We start from the raw sequence: 17346 nt of genomic DNA on the forward strand, positions 1-17346 counted from the left end.
TTACAATATTATGTAAAAATATTAAATTATTATTAATTTCAATATTATGCTATAATTTTTTCTACTTTACAAAATTTTTTAAATTTATTACATACTTTCTTTATTTTAACTATTTAAAATCTAGTTATGTTAAATATTTTGTTATTTAAAATACCCAATTATTTAAATACATAAATAATATGTAAAATCTTTAAATTTTAAAATATTAGTTATTTAGAGAATTTAATTATCCATAAAATAATAATTTATACTATTACTACATAATTTCATTATTAATTTTGTAATATATTAAATTATTATTAATTTCAATATTATGTTATAATTATTTTCCTGCTTTAAAGAAATTTTTAAATTTATTACATAATTTCGTTATTTTAAATATTTAAAATCTAGTTATGATAAATATCTAGTTATTTAAATATTTAAATAATCTATAAAATATTTAATTTTTTTTGTTTTTTTTATTTTATTTATTTAAAGTTATTACATATTATTAAATATTCAAAAAACATTTAAATTGACTATCAAGAAAAACATAATTTAAATTGTTAGTACATAATTTCGTGATATATTTTATAAAAATATAAAATTATTTAATAGTTAATTTTGTTTTTTTTAACTATTTAAAATATAGATATGATAAATATTTAGTTATTTAAATATTTAAATAATCTATAAAATATCTAAATTTTTTTGTTATTTGAATTTTATTTATTTAAAGCTATTACATATTATTAAATATTTGAAAAACATTTAAATTGATAATCCAGATAAACATAATTTAAATTGTTAGTACATAATTTTGTGATTTATTTTGTAAATATATAAAATTATTTTTTTGTTTTTAATAAATATTTTAAAGTTATTATATAATTTTGTTAGAATATTTAAATAGCTCTTAAATTTTTTAATCTAAACTTTCTTTAGATAGATATAGATAAAAAGTAGGGGAGATGATAAATAGGAATTAGAGATAATTTATGAGAAACTCTCTACTAAATTAGATATAATTTTGGAGATAAATAGGAATTAGAGATAATTTAGAAGATAAATAGGAGAGATAATTTTGGATAAAGTTTGGGAGGTAGTTTAGGAGAAGAGATTATTTAGGTGATAGGAAAGTGCATTTTTTAGTTAAAATATCTTTATAGATATTGAATTTTTAATAGAAAAAAAGGAGATAAATCCTTAAAATAAGGAATGAGAAATGCAGCCTGAGAGGGTTGAGATGAAGATTCAGCTGGTTCAGTTGCTTTGAAATGCTCCAAATAAGTTATTAAAAAAGCCAAAAAGGACAGTCCTTCAAATGGAGTCCGGATCTCCTACACATTCATCCCTACATATCTTCTTGTACATCAAATCAGAGGGTGCCATGTCAGTACCCTCTCATGCATGAATCTAGCATGTGCGAGTGATATTAATACTTAGACCGTTAGACGTTTCAAACCTCCTCCCATCACATTTTTTATATATTAAAAATGACAACAAATTTTAAATCAAATAAAAAACAAGGGTTAAGGATTTATCTTCTCTCTTTCCTCAAATATTCTCCAACTAATGATAACGCTAAGAAAAAGAAAACCAGGGGATAAGAGTTAAAAAAAAAATATTGAAACAATCAGCTTTAGCTTATTTGAGTTGCAAACCCTTTTTATTGTGGAAATAATTGGTTGTTGAGTCTAATTAACAAAAAACTATGAGTGGTGATAGATTCCCTGTATTTTCAAATTTTTATTGCCAATCTACGTATTGAAATCGGTAGAGAAGATCAGTTCAATACCTTGAACGTTGATCCAAGTGGAGTTGCCTCGATATTTAACAAAATTGAGCAAACGATGTGATAATCGTCTCAGGCATTCGGTTCTCTGAAGTCTTTATTGTTATCCCCTGTTTTTCTTTCTGGTTGAGTTATTCAGTTTGTTGGAGAAAGATTTGGAGAAAGAGGAGAAGAATAAATCCTTAACCCCTGTTTTTTATTTGATTTAAAATTTACTATCATTTTTAATATATAAAAATATGACGGGAGGAAGTTTGAAACATCTATGTTAATATCACTCGCACATACTAGATTCACACATGAGAGGGTGCTGACATCACACCCTCTGATTTGATGTACAGGAAGATGTGTAGGGATGAATGTGTAAGAGATCCGGATTCCTTCAAATGACTGATTTGCCGCCAAATTGGGCTCTCTAATTTTTACTTATAGGATGTCCATGTGGGGCTCATCTTGGAGAGCTGGAAGTCAATTCAATCCCAAGTGTCACTCTCTACACTACAACCAGCCAATACAAGCTAGCCCCATGTAGTATACTAGTAAAAGAGCACATGCATGTCTGCAAGTTTTAACTATATATATGATGATATGTGGTAATTAGATCTAACTGTTATAGCTTGTATTTGGAAGAGTGGACAAATTTTCAATAAATGTTGTCACATAGGCACCACTTCAACATTTATTTCTCCTCTCATGCTCTTCTGTATGCATAGAAAATCGCAAAAGGTGACTTCGGTTTATGTGCAAGCCTACCGTTTGGGAAAGTAACTTTTTAAAGCTTCCCCCAACGGTTAGGCAGGTTAGGCATTTTTTCACTATTATGCTGATGTGGTGCCTAATTGTCACGGGACTAGTCGTTGGGACCCCGTACGGCACTCGAATGCGATGAATAAGCCTAAACAACAAGCAACAACACAAGAAAATGCAACAAAGATGGCACACAAATTAGCAAAAGGCTACTTGTATTGCATTAATGGATGGCAAGCATAAGCACACAGTTCAGTGTCGAGGGGATCTCATGCTTAACCTTTACATGATCATGACTCACTCGACTACCTACCCCCCTCAAAGAGTACGTTAAGCTTTTGGGGGAGTGACAATAGGAAACATCAAAAGGATGAAAAATCATACTATGTAATTATAATAACGCCATTGGCGGTCCCCCCTTATAAAATACATGCAAAGCCCACCCATGACACACATGTTGACACCATGAAGGCATGCGGTTGGCACTCTGATGGCTCATAGTAGGTGCTTGATGGCACGACGAAGGAGTCACCTGTGACATTCTCCCCCACTCAATTCGATCTACGTCCTCGGAGATCGGCTTTGGTTGGTCCCTTAGAGTCACTGTTGCGGAAGGAAGGTTCTTCTGCTGCTCCCCGAACCGGCTGTCGTCCAAGGCCAAGGTGTATATTTTGGTGGCATGGTTGGGTTGGTTCATTCTGTTGGGGTTTCCTATGGTTAAGTCCTTTCCTGGCAGCCTCAAGGTATGTTAGTGACTGGTTCAGTTTGGCTAAGGGGTAGGTTTGGGCCAGGTAATGATCAAAATGGTGTTTTGGATTATTAAGGTGTGGATTCCCATACATTTTTCCCCAAGGGTAACTCACAGGGCTACTACGGGAATTAGCCTGAGGGATGATGTAAATGTGGTCCCTAGACGGCTTGGGTGGCACTCGCTCTCCCCGGTGGTTGTGGTAGTAGATGTGGGCAAGGTTTGACACGGCCTTGGGTCTTCTGTTGGGCCCATCACTTGCAGGCGCTTGCAGCTTCTGCTGCGAAGTCAACTTCTGCTGATGTGGTTGGTGTTGAAGCTGATGCTGATGCTGATGTTGGTGCTGACTTGGGCGCCGGCATTGGCGTTGGCGCTGGAAATGGAACTATCTTGGGGGTGACTTCTTCCTGGTGATGATTTCCCAACCAGTTCCAGTGTCGCTGTGAGGTGCTTGATAGGGATTCTTCCTTGTTGACGCGACACTGTCTTCATGGTTGTTGGTTTCTTGGTACAACTGTAAAGCTGAAAGCTGCTTCCCAAGTATCTGCAAGGCTGATGAGACAGGAACCATGCAAGGGCAGTGTTCGTCCAGAATAAGCAAGCTGCTGATGTGTGGCATAAGTGCTGCTTTCGCCTGTGTGAGGAACTCCACTCCAAGAACAACCTGAAAATCATCCAAGGGAACCACAGATAGATTGATGGGTCCTTTCCATGGTCCAACTCGGAGTTCTACTCCACGGGCCATGCCCTCTACTGTTTTGGCCCCGGAGTTGACAGCCTTGACCCACCCAGTTTGTTTGGTGGTGGTCAAGCCGAGTCGCTTTGCCTCCGCAAGCGAAATGAAGTTGTGGGTGGCCCCAGTGTCACCAAGGCTTGGGTCGGCCTCTCGCCGAGGGTGATGTCTACATAATTCAGCCCCTTGTGGACTTTGGTGGGCCGCTTGGATGTGGCCTCTTTCTTGACCATGGCATTGATGAGCTGGAGGGCGCCTACTCTTGGCGCCACTGTGGGTTTCTCCTCATCGCTCTCTTCACTATCGTTGAGTTTGGTGATGAGGGCAGTTATTTTCTTTTGGGTTGGACAGTCACTCGTCCAATGCTTCCCATTGCAAAGGTAACAAGGTGCAGGAGGAGGTCTCCTAGTGACTTGGTGGCCCTGATAGCTTGGGCCTCCTTGTGGCTTCTTCCCTTGTTGGTAATTGTAGGGCTTGTCTACGGGCACTGGCTTCTCCTTTGTAGAGGTTGATTGTTGATCTCCCCCACTCAGACTCATGGTACTTGGGCTAGATGGTCTTTGCACATCTTCCTTAGGTGTTCTCAGATCAACAAGCTGCTCAGCTACAGCCATGGCGGTGGCGAGGTCCTCAACCCCACGTCGCTGAAGTTCGAGCTCAGCCCATGGCTTGAGACCGTCCATGAAATTGAACAAGAGATCCTTGTCCGACATGTCAGAGATCTCCAGCGTCAAGGCCGAAAACTCCTTGACATAGTCATGTAGTGATTCTTGATGTCTGAGATTCTTCATTCTTCGGCGCGCCATGTACTCCACATTTTCTAGGTAGAACTGCCGCTTGATCTCACACTTGAATCCAACCCAGGTGTCAATGGTGCGGGTTCCATGTTCAATGTCTTGGCAACACCTACGCCACCATAACATTGCGATATCAGTCAAATACATAGCAGTTGTACGTACCTGAGTTTGGTTGTCAATGATGCCAGTGGCGGAGAAATATTGCTCAAATTGCCACAAGAAGTTGTCAAGCTCCCTAGCATCCCGAGCACCCGAGTAAGGTATTGGCTCTCGGATCTTGATTTTCATGGAAGATAGGGTGGAGGGAGTGCTAGGTGCGTTGGCCACCGCCCTCTTTAGGAGAGTCATCTCATCTCTCATCTCATCCAATTGCGCTTGAAATCTGTCTAGCAAGCCCTGTAGGCTGCTTTAGGAAGGCCCAACTCCCGAATTCTGTATGGTGGTGTGCATGTCTCTGAAGGCGCCATTGAAACGTGCTTCTAGTTCCACCACTGCATTCTCAACCGTCTCTAGGTTGAGGTGGAGTTCATCAACCCGATCTCGGGTTTCTCCCACTGTCACCTCGCAACGTAGGAGGCGCATGTCCACGGTAGCTAGTTGGTCGACTGGTTTGTCGTGCTTGCTAGCTTTAGTTGTGCGGCCCTTCGGGGCTTGTGTCTTGGTAGGTTCCGTCAAGTGGAGCTTCATCAGTGTCATGGGCTTGGAGCCGCCCATGTGGTGTGTCATCGGCAATGCCACGGTTGCTCTTCATTGTGTTGATGTAGGGACAAAGACAAGGTCCAGAGTGTGTGCAGGAGCTCCTGCTCTAATACCAACTATCACAGGGTTAGTCGTTGGGATCCCGTGCGGTACTCGAATGCGACGAGTAAGCCTAAACAACAAGCAACAACACAAGAAAGGGCAACAAAGATGGCATACGAATTAGCAAAAGGCTACTTGTATTGCATTAATGGATGGCAAGCATAAACACACAGTTCAGTGTCGAGGGGATCTCATGCTTCACCTTTACATGCTCATGACTCACTCAACTACCTACCTCCCCTCAAAGAGTACGTTAAGCTTTTGGGGGAGTGACAATAGGAAACATCAAAAGGATGAAAGATCATACTATGTAATTACAATAATGCCATTGGCGGTCCCCCCTTACAAAATACATGCAAAGCCCACCCATGACACACATGTTGACACCATGAAGGCACGCGGTTGGCACTCTGATGGCTCATGGTAGGTGCTTGATGGCGCAACGAAGGAGTCACCTATGACATAATGGCGCCTAGTTGTCATAAACGGTTGCAATTAATACTTTTTCTCGGTTTTGCAAGCAAATAAATTACAAACGTTGAATGAAAAAACACTCATGGTTCCAAACACATACATAATCAGCACGGAGTCTAATGTAAGTGTCCGCTTTTATATAGTATAGATTTGAATCCAAGGCATTTAAGACAAAGGGGTCTTATTAAAGGAGTGATTTGTGCCGATTTAAAAGTTACCTCATATCTATTATTAACAAATCGTATCTGATTTAGTTTTTTAACTCAAAACGAATAGTGTGGTTCCAACTTTCTATATAAAACTGAGTTGCTAATAACAATTCAAGCCTAATTTAATCTCTTAACTCAAATAGCCAATTCAACCCAAGTTTCATTAGGGAACAATGGATCACAAACAAAATATGCACGTATGGTCGCTCCATACTTAAAAAGGAAGATCGTTTATTAGTAATTATAAAGACAATAGAAAAGAAAAAATAATTAGGCTTCCTTTGAACATTTTTTTTGGCTAACAAAATAAACAATGTCATTGAAGGGTTCGAATATGATGCCGAAAAGACATGATACAAAAAAAAAAAAATCGATCAAACCCTTTCCAATATCATGTCTTTCTGGTATCATAGATTTTTCATTATTAAACTAACTATGCAATACGCGATGGAGTATAATAGACCATTACCAATCACACAAGTCATCAGAAGCATCAACAGTTTTGTTTATATCTACCCCTCTTTTGGATAGAAGACTTGGTTAAGCTAGACTCTAGTGGATCCTCTTAGTTTGTATTTTGATGTTTATAAGACTAAATGAAGTGATGCTTCTACGAATGACCTTGAAGCTGATTGCATGGCAACCTATCACTTGGACCCTTGCATCCTTAATGAGAGCCGGGTACTACCATGCTTCGAACATTACAAGTTGATTTTAGCCTCCAACTCTACCTATCATGTGTCAATGTCATCCCCAATTCATTGAGTCATTAATCAAAACTCATATATGTTTTGGTGGTCTTTTTTTTCCAACTTGTTAAAAATAGAAAAAGTAGTTGAAAAGAAATATTTAATTCCATCTCTTAAACTTACCTTATATTGGCATAAACTTAAAAGGTTATTATTTCATTTCATTATCGTCATCGTCCATGCCTTATCCCAATTATATATGGTTGGTTATATGAATTCTATTTCGCCAAATACTTTATATTGGCAAGGTCTATACTTGGTTGAGCTCGAATTGACTCTTAAGATGAATCAAGAATGTAAGCACCTCCAAATTTGTAGAATGCACCCAAATGGTTATGTAATTCTCTTGAAGACACTGACACTATGCCTGGTTTGATAGAAAATAAGAGAGAAGCAAAACGTTGAGATAAAAGTTCTTAACAAATTTGTGTAAATTTCCTTAGGCTGTGTTTGGTTGCAGTGCAAATTTATTTGCACTAGTACAAATGCATGGGAGTGCAAATGTAAAAAATACAAATTCTTGTTTAATTTTGTTTTGGATTTTACTTTATTCTGCTTCATGTCTTAATTTACTTCATTTGTACTGCAATCTAACAAAATAAACTAAAATCCAAAACAAAAATAGGTCATAATTTACACTCAAATCCTTTGCACTGCCATGATTTTGCATCAGTGCAAATTTATTTGCATTGCAACCAAATACAACCTTAGGAATTTTCCCTCAACTTTCTATTACCCTTATTACACGACCTAAAAAATTTAGGAAATTGCAAGTATATAGATAAAACCAAATTACAAATATATGTTTTGATGGTTAGGATCGCATTGAACTGATCCATCTCACCTTAAAAAAAAAAAACACATTAAAAAAAAAAAACTGACCCATCTGGATTCAACTTCAGGCTTCACTGATGTAAATTCCAACCAAAGGGCTAATTTAGGTTTGATTCAATCCATTGTACTCGATCCAATTGTCACATATATACAGTCCTGAATTGAGAATTCAGCTAATATGGAAAAACAATAATTCTATGAGTTACCAAATACTTTGGTAATGTAAAGACAAGACTCCCATCAACCAAAATGATCTATAGGTGGCTATATTTGAGATCCCTAAGACCAAAGTATCAAATGGACCCTGTATTTTCTAAAACAAGTGGGCTTAGATATGAGATATAGATACGAGGTTTTATTGAGTACTAATAAGTATGAATACACTTTGCATGTGGCAATTATAGATGATGATAATAATAGGAAAAGTGTATCGAAAATTTTCAATAAAATTCATGTATTTTTATTTATTTTTTTGTTGTCATTATTAATCAGATGCATATTGCAAAATCTTAAACTGATTAAGTAAGCACCTCATATTGGGCTACAAAGTTTTTGGTATCATTGACAGGCCTACCTATTTAGTTGGACTCTTCCTTTTGTCATACTTTATCTTCTTAATGTATATACTTCTTTGTTTATTTATAAAGAAAATAAGATTTAAAGAGGGTGAATTGAGTGAGGTGAAAATTGTAGTTTAAACTACATTTTAAACCTCACAATTAAATAGGGTTGAAATTTAAAAAATGGGTATTTTAGTCAAAAGAAAGTTCCACAATTTTATTCATATTTTTAATAGTAGTGTAAATATGGTGTTATAAATGTGTTCAATTTTTCTATAACTTTTTTATTTCTATGTATGTAAAAATAATAATGTTATTTACACTTAATTTTTGTTTAATGTGTTAAATATATGATACTATACATGTGCCCAAATGTTTTTTTTGTAAAATTTATGTATTTATTTTATTTTTGTGTTTTTTATATTTTATTAATTTTATTATTTAATTATGACATTAAATGTTCACAATTTTGACCCAAAAGTTGGACTATTGATCTTTGCTAAATTGGAAAATAATTTCATTGTCTTGCGGTGTGCACCGGTCGTCTCGTCCCTTCTACCGGCGATGCGTTCCTGGCCTTAACTGATCGGGTCGTGCCTCCGATGCTGTTACTTTGAAGAAATTAGAGTGCTCAAAGCAAGCCTACGCTCTGTATACATTAGCATGGGATAACATCATAGGATAATTTCACCCCAAGAGCCCTCAGATCCACCGTTAAACATGTCCAGTACCTATGCGATGGCCCTAATTGACCCTCACTTACACCTCAGCCATTAGATCAGACACAACCATCAAACCCAATACATCCCAAAACACCTACCCATGAAATTTGAACTCAAGATTCCTCCATTCACCCGTCCATCAAACAAAGATACCATTTTGACCCTTCTCGTACCCATAACCCATACCCACTTGATCCGAACACATCTAAACCAATCAAATCTTTCCAATCACCCCAAAATACTAGAAAACCTTTACATATGAAATTTCAGCCCAAAACACCTCCATTTACCCTCAATTATACCAAGATTCCATTTCAAGGTCCCAAATTGACTAGATCACAAATCTGCTTGATTCGGGCCCAATTGTGCCAATCTGACCCTGCCAATCAACTCAAAATGTTCGAAAACCCCACTCTACAAAATTTCAGCTAAAAATACTCTTATTAACCCTTTCATCCAAAAATATTTCATTTCGGCTAATGCTTCTAGCCCATACACACAAGTCCACTCTCTGCGGTCAGACCCACTTTAACCCTCTGTCAGCTAACCCAAACCCCACCTTTGAACCAAAAACCCCAGTCCAACCACCCCCTTGAACCATTTTAGGTCTGAAATCATAAAAACTACCAAATGCCCCTTCAACTTTTCAGAATTCACAAAACCCCCTGGCACCTTTTTAAAAGGGACTGAACCCTTTATTTTCGCCCTAAGCGAAGCAAAGTAGAGAGAAAGGAGGGGAGCTTAAAAGGGATCAAACCCCTCCACACAAGATTTAATCGTTTTCCTCATCATCATCTTTTTTCTTTCTTATCTCCTCATTCTCCACCTCCGTTTTCTTCTTCTTCCTTTAGTTTGAAGATTACCGCTCGTTTGTCACTGTTCAATATATCCTTTGGTGAACAGTGACAACACCCACCTCTCTCTCTCTTTCTCTCTTAGTAACCCCTTTCCTCTTACAAAATCCAGAGTGAGATTCATCATTTTCCATGTCGTCATTTCTATCCTCTGTTCTCTAAAAGATTAGCACATATTCGACGTCCTTTAACAAACTGCGACTTTCCCTATTTCGCAAACTTCCTCAAACGACCGGTCAATAGGACTCATACGAGTACCGTAGTATCTTGATTGTTTCCTGCATAACACACTAAATCCATCCAGATTCCCATTCGCAGCATTAAACATTCGGCTAGGACATCCTTCAGGTAATCCGCACCAACCCCTCTCAATTCATTTTGACAACGAGGGTTCAAGGCTGGGGAACAAACCGATTGAGTAGGTTCCACCAGACTCGTTCCTGTAGGTCTGTTTCCCAGTCGAACCTGACCTGAAGCTTATTATCTGCTATCATGTGTGTTTATGTTTATGTATACTTGCATATTTTAAACTGCCGCTCATTTGCTCTCTACCTTTTTCTTATTTTAGTCTTGTAGATCTAACTCTGATAGTTTTTTCAGGTTTAATTTGCATGTCATTTGAATAGTAGTGTGAATGTGAGTCTTTTTCACTGCTATATTTCTCCTCTCATTATTTGAAGTTGAAATTCTGTTTAGATGATTTCTTTTAGAGTGTTCACTGAATCCTTTCTTCCTTTTGTTGACATTTCTCGGTGGTATGTCTTCAGTTAGTTAGATTTCCTCAAGTAAGATATTATCATAGAGGTCCCATCTTCTTTTTTTTTTCTCCAAAAATTTGTGATTCATTGTTAAATTTTTAGATGATCTACTTCACTGTATGGTCGCCCTGATTCCTCTTATAACCCCTGATTGAATCAGGTGGAGCTGCAACATCTAGATGTTTACCAAGAGATGTAACTCTTGATTCAGGCTTAATAAGATGGCAATACAACAATAGTACCCCTTCTTTAGGCTTGCTTTTAGATATTTGTGTTATTTCTCTAGAATTTTCTAATTCTTGTTTAAAGCTTGTTTTGGGAAAGCAATGCCAATGATAGTACCTTCAAATTCATGAAAAAAAGAAAATGTGTATGTGTTCATCAGTTGGAGCAGCTTGGTTTGCTTAACCTTTTTTTTCTAGTCATTAATGGCTTTCTTTAATTAATTAGATATTTGTTTTAAGTAGCCTTACTTCTTGTGGAGGATTTTGTGTTCCCATGTGGGCCCCACCTACTAGACCCAGGAAAGGGGTGCCTAACCCCTTCCCTTTCCAATCTGAGACCTACCCGGATTGGTTTGGATTGGTGCCTTGGGTTATTGGAGTCACTATTAAAATACGGTTTGAAAATCATTACAGGAGGTCCCATCACCTCCATTTCCATAATTGATGCGTGGCAATTCCATTTTTTAGCCCAAGTGGCAAGTGAGCCGTTTTTTGAAGTTCACAATCCATATTTGTAGCGAAAAGTAATTGGTAATATGTTGGTGATGATGGAGTTATCATTTAGTTTTGTTGATTCACCATTTTTTAAATTAACCATGCAAACTATGTGCCCGAAGTTTAAAGTGCCATCTAGACATACCATCAAGCGGGATATCATGGATCACTACGACATAGAAAAGCAGAATTTGCATTATTTGTTACAATCAATCCTAGAAGATTATGTTTGACAACAGATATGCGAAAATTTAGGGTAGATGATGAGTATTTAACTGTGACAGTACATTTTGTTGATAGTTCTTAGAAGTTGTAAAAAAGGATTTTGTGTTTTCGTTGTATCCCTCCTTCACATACGGGTTTAGCAATTTTGATGCTATTATATCTTGCTTGTCTGAATGGAAGTTTGAAAATAAAGTCTTTTCCATTACTTTGGATAATTGTAGTGTGAATGATGTCGTGAAAGATACTTTGAAGTGTCATTTATTGAAAATATGATATTGTGTGTGATGGTAAATTCTTTCATGTTCGTTGTTGTGCACATATATTAAATCTGATTGTTCAAACTGGAGTGAATGAGTTGATGGATCTTGTTCCCAAGATAAGAGATAGGATTAGATATGCGAAGATTTCAAGTCCAAAAAAGAAGAAATTTAATAACTTTATTGCACAGTTGCGTCTAGACTCAAAGAGACATATCCACTTGGATTGTTCTACAAGATGGAACTCAACTTACTACATGGTTTAGTCTGCTATGTATTTTAAACAAGCATTTTCCTACATGGCATCTCATGACTCAAAATTTTTAGTTTGCTCAATTTGAAGATGAATGGTCTAAAGCAGAGCTTTTATGTGATTTTTTGAAGGTATTTAATGACTCTACAAATCTCTTTTTTTGAATCTAAATACTCAACTGCCAATTTATATTTTTAGTTTGTATATAACATACACATGTGTTTGAGAAAGACTTCCAGATCACATTCATTATTGGCTAACATGGTCAAATCAATGTTAGAAAAAATTAAGAAGTATTGGGATAACTATAGTTTGATTTTGTCAATTGTTGTTATTTTAGATCTTCATTTCAAAGTAAAATTGGTAGAGTATTTCTTTCACAAAATTTATGGTTCAAGTGTTGATATACATTTGGATGAGGTTATGGATGCTTTACATGCTTTGTTTAGAGAATATACAACTCTCACAAGTTTAGCCCCTAATGTCACTGAAAGTAGTAATGTTGGAACTAGTGATAGTGGTGAAAGAAGGATGGGGATTGTAGATGAATAAGAGTACTTGAATTTTGAGAGTCATAGGTTTAGAGTGCAAGCAAAGAAATCCATCTTGGATATTTACTTGGAGGAGTCAGTACATAATATGACAAAAGATGGATGTTTTGGAATTGTGGAAAGCGGGTGCTTTAAGATATCAAAAACTTGCAATATTGGCACGTGATGTTTTGTCTATTCCAATTACAACTGTAGCTTTGGAGTCTCCATTTAGTATTGGAGGAAGAGTGATGGAACAATATCGGGCTTTACTTAAACAAAAAACTATTCAAGCATTGATTTGTCTCCAAGATTGGCTACGCGAACAATAATCTCAACGTAGTTAAATTTTAAATTTTCTAATAAGTATTTATTCTCTTTTAATGCATTAATTAATATTATTTTAATTATTATCTTTTGTAGATGGTCATGAAGAAAAAGATGAATCTTCTAGTGATGAAGACGCCATTGATGAAGATAAATCTGAAGTTTAGAGTGGTTGCTAGTTTTGGGTAAAATTGAAACCATTTTCAATATTTTATTATTTATTTATTTACATTAATTTGAACTATTTTTTCTTACTTTGCTAATATCTATTTTATTTCACCTTTTATTTGTAGGAGTTGAATGGAAGATGGAGACCCTTATAGAGATGTTTAAAGTTAGTTTTGTGGATATTTCATGACAATGGATGGTTATTTTTTGATAGATATTATAGGTTCTAGGTGAATTTTTTGTTGATAGAAGAACGGGTCGGAAACTTGGTTCTCTACCGGGGGCAGGTTAAGTTTCTGGTTAGTAACCTAGTTAGAGACCTGATTGGGAATCTGACTAGAAACCCGAGCAGGAGTCGAGTTATGGTTTAGTTCAGCATTCTATCGCTGTTGTGGTCGGGGCTGATGTGTTCGTTGGTTCTGATGCTGTTGTGGTTGAGTCTGATGCTATTGTTGCCCCCTATTAGGGTGGCAAACTTACATTCCCATGCCCTCATTTGGTTGCTCATACCACAGACGCATTGCACCAAGTCATAGAACTGGCGCACATCGACTACAGTGGGAGCCACAGATGGCTTCACTATACGAGGAGGTGCGTTCACTTGGGATGGTTCCAAGGTCGGGTTCAGAGTAGGAGTGACGCCTAGGGGAGTCAAGGGTACAATAATTTGTCCAATAGTCCTGGAAGGGACTTATGGGATCATCCCGAGCTGCTCGTGCCCTTCGATGACCTGGTTATTGTTGTTGGTGGTGTTGGTGTGTTGGTTGCTTGATGAAGCCATGGATATTATTATGCAAACATTTAGGGTGAGAGCTTAGCTTTTTGTAGCATATTCTCACATACAACGCCAATTGATGGAGCACGATTTGGAGGCTCTCACATGGTAGATGACTTGGATGCTGAATTGGATGTTCATTCCACCAAAGGCCGAGCTGAGTTGGGCCGAGATAAGTCTGACTGAGCTGTGTGATTATACAAGAAAGAGTTAGAGTGCTCGGGTGGCTTTTACCCAGGGTGGACACTCTGATGCTTAAGTCAGCGAAGAGTCCTTAAAAGTTCTTAGGAGATTAGAGAGTGCGAGAGCTTAATTGTGTAGACCTCTTCTGGTTAAAATGAGACATTTATATAGATGTGAGTCATCAAAGACCTCTTGTAATAGTCCCAGGCTCTCGTAGAGCCATTTCCGTTAAGTCGAGAGAGAAATGACATCGGTTACGTAATCTATGCAGAGGTCTAAGGTCCGTCCGATTGGCTCTGATGCACATGATGCGGGTAGGCCGGCCCAACAATCAACTCATTAATAGTCCAGAGGATTTGGTTTGGCAATGAATCTATGTGACAAGTCAACGAGCATGCCTTGTAGGTCGCCGATAGTACCCGTCTTAGCTCGGCCGATTCCTAAGGTAGGTCACTCCTTGTTCGGAGGTCCTTCAGGTTGGCCAAGCCAGGGTACTTTAGGTCAGCCATGGCGAGGAGCTACTAACCGACTTGTCGAGGTGATATGCTTACTCAGTGCTGAGGTATCTCTTGAAAGTCACATGTCGTAATGTCATTCGGAGGACCAAATTACCTCTCATTAATAATCATCATCATCATCAATGAAACCTGCCCTACATGATCTTAAATTCTTAGGGGCCTAAGGCCCTCATTTGACCGAAAATGTCATGCTTCCCGAGTCCTAATCCATTCATGGGTCACACGACTCACAGTGTGAGATTGAACGTGTGGTGTGGACCATCAGACGGTCAAGGCTGTCATGTGGAACGTAGATGAAAGCTTGCTAGTATCCGCTACGAGCCTACGAACCATGGAGTTTGTTTTTTTTTTTTTTTTAATGCAAGGCATGGGACATCTCATTAAAAAAACCATAAAGGATCCCCATGAATAAGTGCCCTTGAACTTGAACCTCACAAATCTCATCCTCCACCGAAAATGCTTCAAAGTGCCCATCCTCATACAACACATTCACATAATGCATCTCACACCAACCTCACAGATCGTTTAGCCATGCATCTGAAATATTTTCGTACTTGAAATTATTTATTCACGGGAAGATATTTCAAATGCACGAATAAAATGTGCTATAAGATCGGTGTGGGGCACACTCTGCGAAGAGCATACCCAAACTCCATTCAAATACCCAATAAGTAATTTGCAATCAAATGCATCTTAACTAAGCCAAACAAGTCTCTATTTGTTCATGGAGACCAAGCTAATATTCTTCTTCTTCTTCTTCTCTTTCTCTCCTTCTTCCTAATCTAATATGATCATTAGATGCCTCCAACGCCCAAGAAGTGGCATGGGTCTACCATGAGGGACATAACTTCAGTTCCGATTGTAACCACAAGCTTGTTGATGCCCGTTTCTATGGAGGACACCTCACATCTTCCTCCCTCGATTCCTAAACGGCTAAACTGACTGATGAAGTTATAGATACACATCCCACGTGGCTCACATGGTCATATGGAACCCACACAACTTCAACAGCAACAAGAGCTTTTGTTCCAATGGTGAAAGTGCTAGTCTATGTGCAGGTGAGGACCTGGGGCACACGTTGCAATGTATAAAGTATGATGTCCTCTCCTTTTTCTCTGGATGGATTCCCAATATCACTATTGGAAACATCTCCTACTTCGGGAGATGTTCTTAATGCACACTAAGATGTGCATGTGGGGCGCATATGTGACTCATTTTTGTATAGTGGTCAACAATGGTTGAATCCCTAGTTTAGTTGCCAATGAGGCTCCTTTGGTAACTACTATTGGTACCAACACGCTTGACAAGAGATTTCCTGCTATTATTTCCTTTTTTTCGAACAAAAAAAATAAAACCAACCATGCTGCCTAACACCCCCTTATAAGTTGTGCAACAAGGTACAACCAGGTAAAGCCATGAGACTTAGGGGTCATTTGGGAAAGCATAGACACCGGTTGAGTTGCTTTAAATGATTTGCCTTGGAGGAGCTATCAAAATAAGCTCCGTTGGAAAACCGTGATTTGACTTTTAGACAATCATTTTGGGCTTTATGGGATTCTCACCAAACATAACTTATAGGCTTTTCAGATAGAGCACACCTTGCAAAGCTAGAAGCCATTGAGGGAAAGTCCTCCCAAACAAACACTAAATATAGCAATGGATGTGCCAAATCTTTTGATTATCATAATCCAATTCTGAAGATAGGCTTAAAGATAGCGGTGATAGTTCAGTGGAATTTCAGCTTCAACAACTTTTGGACACTATTTTTGAAGGATATAGGTCCTAAGGGTGCAAGTCGGGCTGGCTAAGCTGAGTTTTAGTTCAAGCCATACCCAACCCCAAGAATTTAGTCTAAAGCCCAAGCCTAACCGTCAATCCCAAGGTCAAGCCCGAATTATCCAATTTGAGCTTAGTCCACACTAAAATTTGATGTACTCGGGTTAGGCTCGAACTTAGGCTGGATTCAAGTTGGTTAATCAGTTCACACTAAAAATTGATATACATGTATGTGTATATGTATGCATATATACATTGTTTATTAAAAAAATAATATTCATATATGCATGTATGAAATCAAATGTGTCTATATAATGTATATATACATGTATGTAATTAGGTCAAGCTCGGATTAGGATAAGGTCTGACTGGGTTCCGGCTACCTAAAGGCTAAGCCTAAGCCTAGACCTTGTAAAATTGTGTTTTAGGTCGGGCTGGGCTCAGGTTGGGTCCTCCTAAGCTGCACCTCTAGTAGGTCATTCAATTATGTTTCTTTTGTCTTTGTTAATAAGGACTACCACATGTAGCTCGTTCATTGTAGACTTGTATTTCCTTTTTTATTCAATAGTTTCTTTTACATTTTCAATTCATACATGAGATTAGGTGTGCTCCCCTCTCCTAACTTCCATTTTCAATTCATACATTTTCAATTCATACATTGTAGACTATTTCCTTTTTTATTCAATAGTTTCTTTTACATTTACATTTTCTAGCACATGACCAACCACCTTTCTCCTAACTTCCAATTCAAACTCCTTCCCTCCCTCCCTCCCTCCCTTCTCTCTCTCTCTCTCTCTCCTACTTGCTCTTTCACACCCCAAAATCTAGCCTCTTATATTAGATTTTTATTTT

Source organism: Nelumbo nucifera, chromosome 1 (genome assembly GCF_055504915.1).
Source record: "Nelumbo nucifera cultivar China Antique chromosome 1, China Antique-T2T, whole genome shotgun sequence".
Lineage (NCBI taxonomy): Eukaryota > Viridiplantae > Streptophyta > Magnoliopsida > Proteales > Nelumbonaceae > Nelumbo > Nelumbo nucifera.